We start from the raw sequence: 15313 nt of genomic DNA, 5'->3' as shown, positions 1-15313 counted from the left end.
AATCGCTTCCCTTCCCAGGCTTGGGTTCGCGTCCGCGCACTCCCGCCTCAGCGCGGCGGCTCGGCACGGGGACTTCACGTGCGCCGGGGCGGCCGCGGAGGCGGAGTCTCAGTCTCGTGGGGTCGCCTTTTCGGGGGCGCAGGTTGGCGGCTTGTGGGAGGCCGCGACCCAGTTTTCATTACTGGCGCAAACTGTTGAGGGGCGTCTCTTTTTTGTCCCCCCCCGGGCGCCGTCGCGCCTGTCTGGAAGCCAGGAGCGTGGGCGCGCAGACAGAGCTGCCGCCCGGAGGTGTTGGCGACGGGCTGGAGCCCTCCTGGCGCAGGAGGAGCGCACGGAGCCCGCGCCGGGGCCGCTGGGCGTCCGGAGCCCGCTTGCTGTCTGCGCCGGCACCGAGCCGCCACCGACGGTGGTCTTGGCCGAGGCCGCTCCCGCAGAATTCGCTTTCAGGTTTTACGCTGAAGGTGCTGTTCCTTGAATGAATAGTCTGTGGCGGTAGGGAAGTGGATAGAATGAGGCGGTCCTTCTGTTCCCTCATTCAGCTTTAACTCACGATTTCTTTTTATCTCCTTAGGTCCTTCGTAGTCTTTTAGGCTCCCAAGTCCTTAAAAACAAAACAAAACAAAACAAAACACAAAAAACCTGGCGTAAATGTCTCACCTCTGAAGCCTTGTTCTGGGCCCCTTACCTCAGGCGCTCATCTCACTGGACTTGGGCTTTCCTGCCCTGGTCTGTTTTGGTGTTGGTGAGTTCCCACACAACCACCCCAAGAACGGCCAGTTGTGGACTACCGGTGTGCTGAAAGAATGAAGGTGTGTTAAGGGAGTAACACTTTGGGTCTAATCTTTTTTTTTTTTTTTAAGATTTTATTTATTCTTGAGAGACCCAGAGAGAAGCAGACACACAGGCAGAGGGAGAAGCAGGCTCCATGCAGGGAGCCGGAGGTGGGACTCAATGCCGGGACTCCAGGATCACGCCCTGAGCAGAAGGCAGATGCTCAACCCTGAGCCACCCAGGTTCCCAGATGATGGCTGTTTTATTTTTATTTTTTTTAAGATTTTATTTATTTATTCATGAGAGACACACAGAGAGGGGCAGATACACAAGCAGAGGGAGAAGCAGGCTCCACTCAGGCAGCCGGACGCGGGACTCGATCCCGGGTCCCCAGGGTCACGCCTGGGTGGAAGGCAGGCGCTGAACCGCTGAGCCGCCCAGGGATCCCCCAGTTTGGGTTTAATCTTGAGGAACCGGTGCCATGGAGGAAAGACCTAGGCAAGCAATAGGGGCATGTGATATGAGCTGAGGTACTTATTAGGGAAATGGCAAGTGGCCCATTTCGGCTTTAAGCTGTTAAAGAGGAGCAGAGTCTGGAGAACTAGGTCGATAGTCTTTAGTCAAAGGATAGGCTTGGCCTTTACACTATCCGTTTTGGAGGAGCCGCCGAAGTTTTTTTAAATTTTTTTTTTTTATTCATTTATTCATGAGAGACAGAGGCAGAGACACAGGCAAAGGGAGAAGAGGCTCCACACAGGGAGCCTGACGCGGAACTCGATCCAGCGTCTCCAGGATCACAACCCAGGCCAAAGGCAGGCGCCAAAACGCTGAGCCACGTAGGGATCCCGGCACTGAAGATTTTACGGTGGCAAATGACAGGCTCAAAACTTCTCTAGAGAGATTATCTCCCAAGTGTATTAAGGGTCGGAGTGAGAAAAGAATGGAAAACAAGTTAGTATGCTGCGTGCAGTATTTGTGCAAGAAATGAGGAGACTTAGAACTAAGTGGCATTAGAGCAGGGGTCTGTAAGCTTTTCCATAAAGGGCCAAACGTTGACATATTAGGCACTATCTTTTATAATTATTCAACTACTTTATAATAAGAAAGCAACCATAGAAGATACTTAAATAAGCATGGCTGTGTTCCAATAAAACTTTATGGACACTGAAAAATTTTTAAATTTTTTTATTTATTTGTTCATGAGAGAGAGAGAGAGGCAGAGACACAGGCAGAGGAAGAAGCAGGCTGCATGCAGGGAGCCCAATGTGGGACTCACTCTGGAGACTCCATTATCACGCCCTGGGCGGAAGGCAGGTGCTAAACCGCTGAGCCACCCAGAGATCCCCTGGACACTGAAATTTTAGGTGTCATGAAATACTGATTTTTTTAAAGCATTTAAACATGTAAAAATCGTTTTTTTTTCATCTCTAGAGGTATAGTATATGTGCTGCTGAAGCGAGCACTCATCTCTAGAGGTATAAAAAGAGTCTACAGGGCATAGTTTGCTCACCCCTGCTATAAAGGTACATTCTTGAGGCAGAGGGAACAGCATTTTATTGGGAAAAATTAAGTGGCCATGTATAATCTAGCCTCCATTCTAGAATACTTTTGGAACTGGAAGGGGGCACTATACACTGGGAGAACAGGATTAAAGTTAGATTGTTCCAGACAAATCTGAGTCATCCTGAGGTTAATGGTTAGAAGCCAAAACTGCTTTAGGACTTGGTAACAGGAAATGCCAATGATGGAAACAGGATACTTGGGAAGATACTGCTTTTGGGGAGAAGATGGATGCTTGTAGCAGTACCAGGTGTTATACAGTTGGGATGACATCAACGGTGGGAAGAAACCACCCCAGACGCTTCATAGCAGGCTACTCCTTCTGTGTTACTGACCAGAACTGGGTCTAACTATTCCCTGAAACAGTAACTGACAAGGAGCTTGGGACTACCATGACTGGTTAGTGTTTATGTAGCTTTTGGCAGTTTTTATGAAGGATTGTGACATGCGTTGCTGGACACTTAGCATCTCTGGTCTCGTCCCACTAAATGTCAGTAGTACACTCCTGGTATTGGGGCACCAAACAAACCAACCCTCTTCCCACCCCACACACTCCCTAGAAAGATGATGCTAGTTGAGTGGTTAAACCAGTTCGCGTAAGCCAATCAGGTTTCACCTTGGAGCTCAATTATGTATGTGTAGGTTTCTTTACCCTGATTGATTTGGAGAGAAGAGAGGAATTGAGCAGTATTGAAGTTCCGTTGTCAAAACAATAGGATGGAGAATGTTGAGTAAGTGACCAATGTTGTCTACCACAGAAGTGAAAAGTTAAACATTTTCTTTTATATCCTTGATAAAATAAATATCTCAACTTTTCTACACTTGAAACCACCCCTCCCCCTTTTTTTAGTTCTCTGAGCAACTTCTTCTAAGGCTCCTGAACTGGTCTAGAAGAGTGTCGTACTCCCACCCCCACCCCAGATAACAGTCTCTCCCAGTAGGATACTCTTTCTTTGAATACTGTAATAACTTTCTGACTGATGGCTTGCTCAGTCTTTTCCTTCTTTATTCCACATGAAGGGACTATCCTGTATACTTATTTCCTTTACTCAGGCACCCTATCTCCAGTGGTGCTCAGCTATTTAAAGGAAACAACTCAGAAATCTCAGTTGGCACTCAAAGTTCTCTATAAATCCACAAATGGCTTCCCTGCCTTCCCCTTCTATAGCAAACCTAAACTACTCTATTTTATTTTATTTTATTTTATTTATTGTTTTTTCATGAGAGACAGAGAGAGAGAGGCAGAGACATAGGCAGAGGGAGAAGCAGGCTTCATGCAGGGAGCCCGATGCGGGACTTGATCCTGGATCTCCAAGATCATGACCTGAGCCAAAGGCACATGCTCAACCGCTGAGCCACCCGGGCATCCCACCTAATCTACGTTACACATAACTTTTATTGTGTTGATCTATTTCCCATTACAATACCTAGTCTCTGTCCTCCAAATTGCTGAAGTTATTCCCCATTCCAGACTTTACTCTTTCTATTTCCTCTGAGAGCGCCCTTCTTTTTCCCTTTTTAACCATCCAAGTTCTGTTGTCTTTAATTTCCTTCTCTGTTCCAGGCCTGTGACTGTATCAGCTCACATTGATCTCTTTCTCTGAATTTCTACAAATTCCTTGCCTATACCATCCATTATATTTTATGTTCTTGACTGTTCTTGAAATTCTTTGGATCCCTAGATGTCTCCTTTTGCCTCTGTAGAAGTTTCTTTTCTGAGTCTTTCCACCTTCTTTTTCCTCCTTATATCTATCTCTACCTTGCCAAGAGGTCATCTATAAGCATCTGCCATTCTCTATGTTCTTTTCTTCTCTTTTTTTGCTCTTTTTTTTTCTTGACATTTTATCCACTTAGTGATTTACTTGTCATCTCTATGGAGGATGTACCTTTCCAGCCCTGACCTTTCTCTGGTAGATTATAGTACTAGCCACCAAATATTCCATTTCTTTTTCTGCATACATAGTAGACTTGAATTTCCCTATACTTTTAAATTCGATGTGGCCAGTAAAATGTGATTGGAAGTGGTTTGTGTCACTTTCAAGTAAAAGCTTTAAGAATGCACAATTTCTCATACCCTCTTTCCTTTTGGCACAATGAGGGAATGTTTTAGTTATCTATTACTGCATAGCAAAGCACCCCAGTAAGTATTTATAGGGCCTGGTTTGACATGGCTTCCCTAGCCATGTAGAGTAACCGGATTTCTTACATGGTGGTTCAGGACTCTCAGAAGTTTCCAGGTCTTATAAGTCTTAGGCCTAGAAATAACACATTTTATTGGCTAAAGCAGTCACAGGGCCAGTTCAATTTCAAAGGGAGGATAAATAAACTTCACCTCTTGATGGAGATTGGAGAGAAGAGTGACAAAGAATTTGTGGTCTTCTTTGTCACCCCAACAATATTTCAAATGGTGGCTGCTTCTGTCAATGAGGGTGCTAGCACTGAGCAAAGTGGAAAAGAGCCTTCAGCTAACATACACAGTTGTATGAATGAGAAATACATCTCTGCTGTTCTAAACCACTGAGATATTTGGCGATGTTTGCTAGCAAACAAAGCCTAATCTATAGTAATACAAAAATTGGTACTGGAAGTAGAGCATTGCTGCAGCAAAAGCCTAAAATATGTGGCATTGACATATATGTTACAGATGTTAGTGGTTGGTTGTTAGGCAGCATCCATTTCTGATTCACTTATGAATTTTCCAGTGAATTTAGCTCAGAAATTTGCGCTCAATAAATATTTCTTAAATAAGAGAGCCTGTTTCTTTCCTTTTTTTTTTTTTTTTAAGATTTTATTTATTTATCTGAGAGAGAGAATGAGAGACAGAGCACGAGCGGAGGGGGTGGGGCAGAGGGAGAGGGAGAAACAGCTTCCCCACTGAGCAGGGAGCCCAATGTGGTTCTCCATCCCAAGACCAGAATCATGACCTGAGCCAAAACCCAATGGACTGAGCCACCCAGGCACCCCAAGAACCTGTGTCTTGTAAATCTGTTCTGTTTATTTTAGAGGAAAATACTTCTTTCCCACATCAGATATTTCTTGAAGTATGGAGTGAGTGTCACTATCATACTCTCAATACTCTATTCCAGTGCTACTAGCAAGTTTCCTGATGTGTAAGTTTGGCATGTGCCAAATATCTTCCTCTCCCCTTTCCCATGGAAGTCAGGACTCCCACAGAAAGTGTGCTTTCTACTCTGCTGCTTCATACCAGAAGTTTCCCAGGGGCCTGCCCATGTCAGGGGATGTTTGGGGTAACCTTAACAAGATAAGCCCTTTGGGGGAAGGAGAGCTTCAGTTTTGGGAGCTAAGTTCATTGCCAGGGAGTGTCAAAACCTGTTGTTTGAACTTTAATTCATAAGCACATGAAAGTTTAGTGTTGGACATTAATAATTTTAGATTTAACAGGAAGTTAAAACCCGATTACTTTGGGTTGTAACTTAGAAGAACAAGATAATTTAACGGCTGAGCTTTTCATTTCTCCCTGGAAAATTCATATTGGGGAGGGTCAAAATCAAATTGAGCACATCTTTTTGGTTTTTAGTTTCAGTATTTTTATATTATCACTTGATTTTCTCTTAGAACCTCTATAATGTTGAAAAAGGTAGGGGGACATAATTTGAGATAGCAATAGAACAGGTTGTCAATTATAGCCTTGGGTACAGATTAACATTGGAACTAATTTATGATATGTTGTTCTGACCCATTCAGGGCATTCTGGGAACAAAAATCTACACTTTACCAGTGACCCCAGGAGATCCCACAAAAGAGGTAAACTTTGTATTGGAAAAGTGATCTTATGAAGGTGGGAACAGGACTGCCCTGACTGCTGACTTCTTATCCAAGGAGGATAACTATTCCAAGTTGATCTCAGTGGGTAAGCTTAAAGGGTTAAGGCAATGGTCTTCATACATTTTGCTGACATACCCCCCAAATAATTTTTAGGTTGATATGTAAAATGTTTTTGGCCTAAATTTAGTTGCAAAAGATGTAATTTCTGGTTAAAGTAAATATGAATATTTTAAAATACAAAGGGTTAAAATGCATTTAATGAAATTAAATTCCATAGAAATTGGATATTTATCATCATTAATTTTTTTACAGAAATTTACATTATTTTTTCTCTTTGAGTTTGTATTTTCATTCTATTTTTCCATAAAAGTTTTAAAAATGTATTTTACATTTAAATATATTTTATTGCTTATTTTATCATTCTTTTCTGCAATAAAAATCTGTTTATAATTTAAACAGGTTTCTATGATCAAAAGATTCTGTCAAAAACTTCTTTTGGATTGAATTATTATTACAATCATTAGTGTACATAATTGATCATAACTACATTATCAATTTTTATACATCATTGCTAAAGAGAACTAAATTTTTATTGGAAATATGTCTCTGAACGAAATGGTTAGAGCTCCCCAATTAGTTCATGAATGTAATTTTTTGCTAGGAGACAGATTAGGAAAGGACAGAATAGAACTATTAGGTACAGGGCTTATCAAAAATGATTAAATAATTATTGTTAAATGCATTATTTACAATAGAAAATTATATGTCTAAATCTACATAAAAGATAGCAATGAATAATGAGGTGAGATGGTTAACAAGTGATGATGAGTAGTACTGTGAGTAAATCAATATAGATTTACTGTATTCAATAATTGTTAGGTGAAAATTAATGAAAATATTTTCTCCTTTGAGTCTATCAGTGCTCAAGAAAATACGTTGACTTAACCTTTGATATGTGTTTCTTTTACATGTTAACTTTATCTGTTGATAGAAATTTGGAATTTTTTGATATTCTTCTCCTTGAAATCATTTGAAATATGTAGCTGAAACACAGAATGAGACTTTACATCAAGTTCTTTCTCATTACTAAGCAGGTATACCTTATAGCTGACTGGTATTTCCCAGAATGTTTTCCACAAATCATCTGTATTTGAATTCTGAGATAGATATATGAAATCTTGCTGTGAGTTTGGGATCCAGTTGAAGTAGGGCTCAATCTCCTTCAGTATTTCTCTTTGCTATCTCAAAGTGTTCTTTGGCATTATCAGGCAATGGAAGAGGAAATGGCATTGGACATAATCATAACTCCTGCCATCCCACTCTACAATGTAGAATAAACTCAGAACACTCCAGGAGTGCTTGGGTGGCTCCAATGGGTTTAGCATCTTACTCTTGATTTCAGCTTAGGTCATGATCTCAGGGTTGTGAGATCAAGCCCAATGTCGGGCTCAGTGTGGAGTCGGCTTGGGACCCTGCCTCTCCCTCTTCCTCTGCCCTTCCCCTACGCACACATTCTCCCTCTCTCAAATAATAAAAAAATAAAAAAATAAAAAAATAAAAAATAAAAAATAAAAAATTAAATAAATAAATAAATAAATAAATAAAATCTTCGGAAAAAAAACCTCAGAAAACCCCAAGACAGACCAAAATACCCAATTTGAAGCACCATGCTTCTCTCTTAACAAAAGTATATATAAGATAAGGAAAATCAGGAAACCCTCCTATAGGTTTATCATGCCTGGATTAAATTAAATATTGATATCAATATTAGAATTGTTCCTTTGTATGGTGACTCAGAGGGTTTTGTACATGGAAACATTTGCCGTTGTAAGATCTGGGATGGGTGAGAGGATGCTGGTTTTTTGTAAGTGGGAAAAGAATGATTTTGGAATTGGAAAAATAGAATTGTTATGACATTTCAACCTCAGTCATATTTTAGGCAGCTCAGTTTTAAGAAAGAGTAAGTAAAAGTTGAATAAATGAAATTGATTTCCTAAAAATTAAATGTGTTCTCCTTGGAAAATACTTGTAGAATCCCAGGGTAGATTAACTCCAGTTTAGAGACTACTAAGTTTAAGACAATAAAATTGTGTGGGGAATGTGGTCTAGTTGCAGGGGATTCTGTTAACACTCTTAGCCTCTTGGGTCTCTTGGTGTCTTCCCCATTGGCAGGATTTGCTGGATGGTGAGAAACAGGTGAAAAAGCTCAGCACCTTGGCCAGTCTTAATCTTGGAGTGAGGCTGCCAGCAGAAATCATACCTTCTGGGTTGTTTCTTTGTACTGCAGATTTTACAGGGATAAATCTTTGAAGTGGATGAATGGGATAATCTCTCTTGTCCTGCTCTGCTAGTCAGTGACTCAGTGGGATGTATGCCTTGTCCCAGGGTTCAGTGTTGGGAGGCTCATTGGTACTGCCCTGTTCCCAGCATCAGCTTTATCAGTAAGAGTGATAGTTCTCAGCTGTCTATTTTTTTTTTTTTTTGCCTGTTTTTCAGTTGGTTCACAACTTGATAGGAAGAGGAGTATGGTTTACCCCTAAAGTCCCCTAATTATTCTCCATCCTTAACAGTGCTATGACTATTAACACGATAAATGTGTACTGTGAATTTTTCTAAGTTCTTTTAGCCACGAAGTTGTATTCAATCCTGCTTGCTTTTTTTCTAATAATATTTTGTATATGGCTTATATATTTGTGCATAGTAATAAGTATAGTTTGTTTTCAAACTGTTATTTTCTAAGAGACTATCACTGGACAATATATAAAACATCAGACGAGTTAAGTTCAGGGGAAAAAGAATTGCTCTTTAAGACATACTGTCTTTGGAGTTTCACAGAACATGAATGAATACTTGTAGGGGGTTGAGTAAGGGAATCAAGCTTGCCATTCTGTTTCTTCCTGTGCTATAATTTACCTGGCCTGCTAAGCCTTAGTTTTAACATTCATAAAACAATGATATGAAGCATAGCCATGATATGAGAAAATAAGATTATAAAGCAAAATAAGAAGTGATAACTAGTAGAAGCTCTGGGCATAAAAATTTCAAGGAAATGACACTTTTTAAAGGGACACAAACCTATGTTCTGTAAGCACTTGGGTCTTTAGAAAATGAGCTATGTTCTAGATTGCAAAATATATATATATCAGAAGCTTAAAAGCTTTAGTTTAACACAAAATAAACTTCTTGAATTCTCTACAATAAATTGGTGTAGATAATTCCAAATATTGTCACACACTAGCAGATATTTTGACTGGCTTTGACTTTGTTGTGGTTATAAGGAAATTCTCCAGCAGAACACTGATTTTTAAAAGCAAACAGGTGTAGGAATTTCAGATGAGAAGACCAAACAGATCACAATTTTTTATTCTTCTTTTCCTCTTGCCTCCAACATCTAATTTAACATCAAGTCCTATTGACCTTGTCTCCAGAATATTGTCCCAAACCTGACCAACCACGTCTCACCAGATCTTATGCTGCCATCCTTGTACAAGCTATCAGTTTTTCTGATTTGGACCACAACAACAGCCTCTTGTTGTCCACTCTTGCCTTCTTAGAGTTCATTCTCTGACAATGTTAGCCATTTAACAATATAAATCAGATTCTATCACTTTGCTACCTGTACTTCACTAATGTCTTTCTTTTGCATTAGAATAAAATCCATACTCCTTATCATGGCTTATATGATCTATTCTATACCTACCTTCTGGTTGCTCTCATATCACCTTCCTTGCTCATTATGCTTTAGCCATACTAATTTTCTTTGTTTGAATATTCCAAGTTCATTCCTATCTTAAAGATTTTGCATTTACTCCTCTTTAGGCCCAGAATTCTCTGCTCTCAGATTTTCTTTTTTAAGATTTTATTTATTTGTTCATGACAGATACAGAAAGAGAAGCAGAGACACAGGCAGAAGGAGAAGCAGGCTCCATGCAGGGAGCCTGACGTGGGACTCGATCCCGGGTCTCCAGGATCATGCCCTGGGCTGAAGGCAGGCGCTAAACTGCTGAGCCACCCAGGATCCCCGCCCTCAGATTTTCTAATGCCTGACTGAGAAAATTCTCATCACTTAGGACTTACCTCAAATGTTCACCCCTCAGAGAAGCCTTACCCTGATCATATGTCTAAAGAGCTCTCATTCTCTCTCCCTCAACTTTAATCATTTCTTATCATGCTTAATTTTCTTCATAGCATTTGACACTACCTGAAAGTATCTCATTTTTACATGTTTATTATCTGTCCCTCTGCTAACCTCCAGGAGAATGTGATTCCATGATGATAGAGCTTGTCTGTCCTATTTCCTGCTGTATTGTCACAGCTTAGAATGAAGATGGCCCTTTGGTGGGAGTTATTAAATATTTGCTGAATGAATAAATGAATCAAGATCCAGATGTAACCAGGAAAGGCCTCCCCAAAAGCTTTCACTGTAGTAATTTGCCGTAGTGTAGACTTGTGGACATTCATTTTGAATGCTCAAATATCTACTTTTGCCAATACATAGAGGTTTTTTCCTCTAGGGCAGAACTTAAATTAACCAAGAAGCAGGATTGACATATAAAATCCCTATGTCAGGGATCCCTGGATGGCTCAGTGGTTTAGTGCCTCCCTTCGGCCCAGTGCGTGGTCTTAGAGTCCGGGGATCGAGTCCCGCATCAGGCTCCCTGTGTAGAGCCTGCTTCTCTCTCTACCTATGTCTCTGCCTCTCTATCTCCGTGTCTCTCATGAATAAATAAAATCTTTTTTAAAAAAACCCTATGCCAGTTAGTTTTCAGTAAGCAATAAGACTGTCACATGGACCCAGTCTTGCACTGGTATGACCTGTTGAGGATTCTCTGCCTATGGGCCAACATATATAAGATGGGAAATTATTTTTTTAAGATATTATTTATTTATTCATGAGACACACACACATACACAGAGGCAGTGACATAGGCAGAGGTAGAAGCAGGCCCCCCCACAAGGACCCCAGTGTGGGACTCAATCCTGGACCCCGGGATCATGCCCTGAGCTGAAAGCAGATGCTCAACTGCTGAGCCACCCAGGTGTCGCAAGACGGGGAATTAAAGCAGAAACTTTTTGGGAAAACATGGAATACAAGAAAGGGGATTAAATGGTTTGTATAGTTAAAGATATCCATTTATGTATGTATGTTTGTATGTATTTTATTTATAGATCTCTGTGTTTTGTGTTCTGTGCTAGGTACTGAAGAATCACCATGGAAAAGTATCAAGTACCAGCCCGTATGGATTTTCAGTCTAGTTGGCAAGGCAGGCAATAAACAGATAGTTATGAATAAATGTCAAAAGTACCTTTTTTAGGTTAGTTCCAGGGTGGTATGGGAGGACCTAGAAGGGAAACTGAGCCTTGGGAGATCGAGATGAGTTTCTCAGGAAATGGGAGTGTTTTAGCTGAGCTCTGAGGAGTTAGCCAGGCAGAACTGAAATGGCATGGGGGAAGGGCACTGCTGACAGAAGCTGCAGCCTAAGCAAAGGTCTAGAACCTGGAGAAAGCAGAGCTTTCTAAAAACTCCACATAGTTCACTGTGGCTAGAGTGGAGTTTGAGGTTGGAATAGGGTGGGGTGAGAAGGCTGGTGATAAGACCCATGGACGTAGGCTTGGACTTTATCCTGATAAGGAGTAAAAGGGAGCCACATAAAAGTTTTTATTTTGGTGGAGAGGTGGAGTTAGTGTTTCACATTGCTGAAGTACAACCGATACTTTGTGTTCCTTTTTTCTACAGATTTTTCCACAAACATCTAGGTAAAGTCCACACTCCTTTTCCCTGAACACATGACCCTTCCTTTGGTCACCCTCAGCTTTATACCTGCTACTCTCCATTGTGTATTTCGTACTCCAACCTGCCAAACTTCTCAGTTTCTAGATTCACTCCACAATCTTTAACTATGCTTTTGTATCCTCCATTTTTGCTAGCACCCTCACCCACCCCACTTCCAAAAAGTTATTGGATTATTCTTCCAAACTACAAAAGCAATATATATTCTTTGCAACAAACCAAACAGCACAGAAATGTGCAAAGAAAAAGTTAAAATGTTCTTCTTTTCTCTCACCACCAGATAGACATCCATGTAGTGTGCTCTAAATCTTAACTATATTTAATAAATACTCCAAAATATTTAAAAAGATTTATTTATTTATTTATTTATTTATTTATTTATTTATTTATTTGAGAGAGAGAGAGTGCTGCCTTGTGTGTGTGAGTGGGGGGGGAAGCGCAGAGGGAAAGAATCTTCAAGCAGACTCCCTGCTGAGTGCAGAGGCTGATGTGGAGCTTTATCCCACAACTCATAGTATCATAACCTGAGCCAAAACCAAAAGTTGAATGCTTAACCCAACTGAGTCACCCAGGAGCTCCGGTGCTCTAAAATATTTTTAACTAAAATAGATCTATGCTATAAAATGTGTACAGTTCTCACTCCCCAACACCCCCCCCCCCACCAAATATGGACATCATTCCAATATGGGCTAGATGCCTAGGCTTTATCTCATTTATTCCACAACTACCACATGAGATAGGTACTGTTGGGTAGATGAGGAACTGAGATGTGATCAATTTGCCCTCAGTTGCACAGCTAGTGATTGTGGGAGCAGCAGTTTGAACTTGGGCAATATGGCTCTTTTTTTTTTTTTTTAAGATTTTAATTATTTATTTGTTTATTTGACACAGAGAGAGTACAAGCAGGTGGAGTTTACAGACAGGGGGAGTGGCAGGTAGCGGGATGGCAGGCAGGGAAAGAGGGAGAAGCAGCTCCTCACTGAGCAGAGAGCCTGATGTGGGGCTAGGACCCAGGATCCTGGGATCATAACCGGAGCTGAAGGCAGCCACTAACTGACCATCCAGGCACCCTTGGCAATGTGACTCTTGAGTCCACAGTGCTAGCTACTGCCTTTTACTATCTCCCAATAATGCTATTTTTATTTTTTGTAATAACCATACAGTATTTATATGGATGTTCAGAATTTATTCAGTCATTTCCCTACTGGTGAATGTTGAGGTTGTTGTGGTTTTTTTTTTTTGCCACTATTTAAAATGCCTCAATATGTAATTCTCCAAAGTGGGATTTGAGTTCAGAGGGCTCATTCATTCATTCATCCATTCATTTTTAAACAAAATCCAAACAAAAAGCACCATCAGGATAACTGTGAGTGCCTTTGAATCATGACTTTTTAGTTATATAAAGGTTCTAAATAAGCAGCAATTCATTACTATGTACATTGTTAAGACTTTGAATTTTGACAAGCTGAATTTAGCTGAGCTACCAGTAAAATATAGCTTAGCTAATCATTTCTATTTCTATCCAGAAATGCATATCATTGTACCCCAGTTATCAAGGTGAATATGCTAGTTATTTGCTAGCTTACTTTGTTTTGGAAACAAATATGTCCAATCTTATTCAATAATTATATAACACATGTCAGCACTTCAAAAAGCAATGACTGGGACTAGTATTCAGCATGGTGATTTATTCAGAGGTTGTTCCTTATATGGATTTTTTTCCTCCTGACTTACATTTCTTCAGCTTACATTTTAGTTTTTCATTATGTCACATAGTAAAAAGTGCTCCCTAGATGACAGTTGATAATAAGTTATTACTGTTGTTTTGAGTACATTTATTTTTCTTGCTTTATTGAATGTTCTTCCCCTGTAGAGAGCAACCTTGAAGGTTTTATTTTCATTTAGCTTTATATATATTTTCAAATAAGAAAATTAAATCCTGTTGTTTTCATAAATGGCTATCATCAACTCTGAGTTATTTTCTTGTTGATAAAGAATAACCCAGATAGAAGTGCTAAAGGGTATAGCGATGGCTTGCCTTATTATTTTAGAAAATATTGGCCATCAATTAATACTGCAACTTGGCAGATGTCTTCCTGCTCATTTCAATAAATTTGAAATGGCACAAATAAAAAATACATATTATTATAATCAGTTTGTTCCAAAACTTTGAACATACTCACCATGAATAACATTATGTGCTACATTTTTTAACCTACAGGCTACCATGGAAAAACAACTATAAGAAGGTTTTGTTGTCTAGATTTAATATTGAACGTTTTTTACATTATCTGAGCTTGTGCACCAAAGATGCAAGACAGGGCTGGAAGTAGGGCAGTGAGGCACTAATTTCATACTCAGAATTTAAGAGAGTGTCAAATAACTCTGTAACCAGGGTATATCATATTTTAGTGCAATATTTTTAAAGTAAAAATTAAGGCCAAAAATGTCAAAAGTTTAAGTAAAGATCAAAAGAGATCTACATCCTGCCATTTTGGAGGACTTCTCTGTTTGACTACAGGGGGAAAAATAAGTGAGGAAAGAGAGAATCTTGCTATTTTCTTCTTTGATTTAAAGACAAAATGGGTCTAAACTTAATACCCCCAGCTCATAGCATCAGTAGATTAGCATTATTTTGGTCAACATGGTAACTTTAATGAATTGAAATCATTACCTCCTATCATCTGTATTTACTGTATGTAACTTAAGTGTCATTATCTTACCCATGAATTTGTTTAAAGTATTGCACCACTTGGAAAGCTGAATGGAAGTTAACAAAGAAATCCAGTTGACCCTTGAACAGCACAGGTTTGAACTGCATGGTTCCACTTACACACGGATTTTTGGGGTATATTTATTTTTATTACACACAGCCAAATTATGATTCAAGGATTACAAATGTAGCATTCGTACACCTCCAAGGAATGTGGGATATTATCTGTTTCCCTATACCTTTACTAATCCTGATGTACTGATATTTTTAGCTTTTTAGGTTTTTTTTGATGTTTCCTACTGCAGGTGAGGTTGAGAATTTTTCAATATGTTTTTGAGATATTTGCATTTCCTGTTCTATGAACTGTCTGTTCATTTCCTCCTCTGTGCATTTTTTGTTGTTGTTGGATTGCATGTCCTTCTTTTTTTTTTTTTAAGATTTTATTTATTCATGAGACACAGAAAGCGAGAGAGAGAGAGAGAGAGAGGCAGAGACACAGGCAGAGGGAGAAGCAGGAGCCCGACGTGAGACTCGATCCTCCATGTAGGGAGCCCGACATGGGACTCGATCCTGGGACTCCAGGATCACACCCTAGGCCGAAGGTGGCACCATACCGCTGAGCCTCCCAGGGATCCCCAGATTGCATGTCCTTGATAATTTTTTAGTAGGGAGATGTTTATGGCATAGAAATA

General features: G+C 39.9%; 1 protein-coding gene across 9 annotated transcripts in view; it reads left to right on the top strand.

Moving 5' to 3' along the window:
* Positions 1-34: 34 nt before the first annotated feature.
* LOC144291504 (importin subunit alpha-8-like) overlaps positions 35-15313 on the top strand; it is a 256604-nt gene continuing 241325 nt past the window's right edge. For 2 of the 9 annotated variants that reach the window (XR_013358799.1, XR_013358800.1), the window contains exons 1-3: positions 56-461; positions 572-809; positions 6037-6202. The gene's annotated coding sequence lies outside the window, so the exon portion shown is untranslated. Of the gene's footprint in view, positions 462-571; positions 810-860; positions 2118-6036; positions 6203-11313; positions 11433-11854; positions 12233-15313 lie in introns of those variants that run through there. The other 7 variants (XR_013358802.1, XR_013358798.1, XM_077861056.1 and 4 more) reach the window with 7 other exon arrangements.

The sequence above is a fragment of the Canis aureus genome, chromosome 20, assembly GCF_053574225.1.
Source record: "Canis aureus isolate CA01 chromosome 20, VMU_Caureus_v.1.0, whole genome shotgun sequence".
Classification (NCBI taxonomy): Eukaryota; Metazoa; Chordata; class Mammalia; order Carnivora; family Canidae; genus Canis; species Canis aureus.
This window is presented reverse-complemented; position numbering and strand designations above follow the sequence as displayed.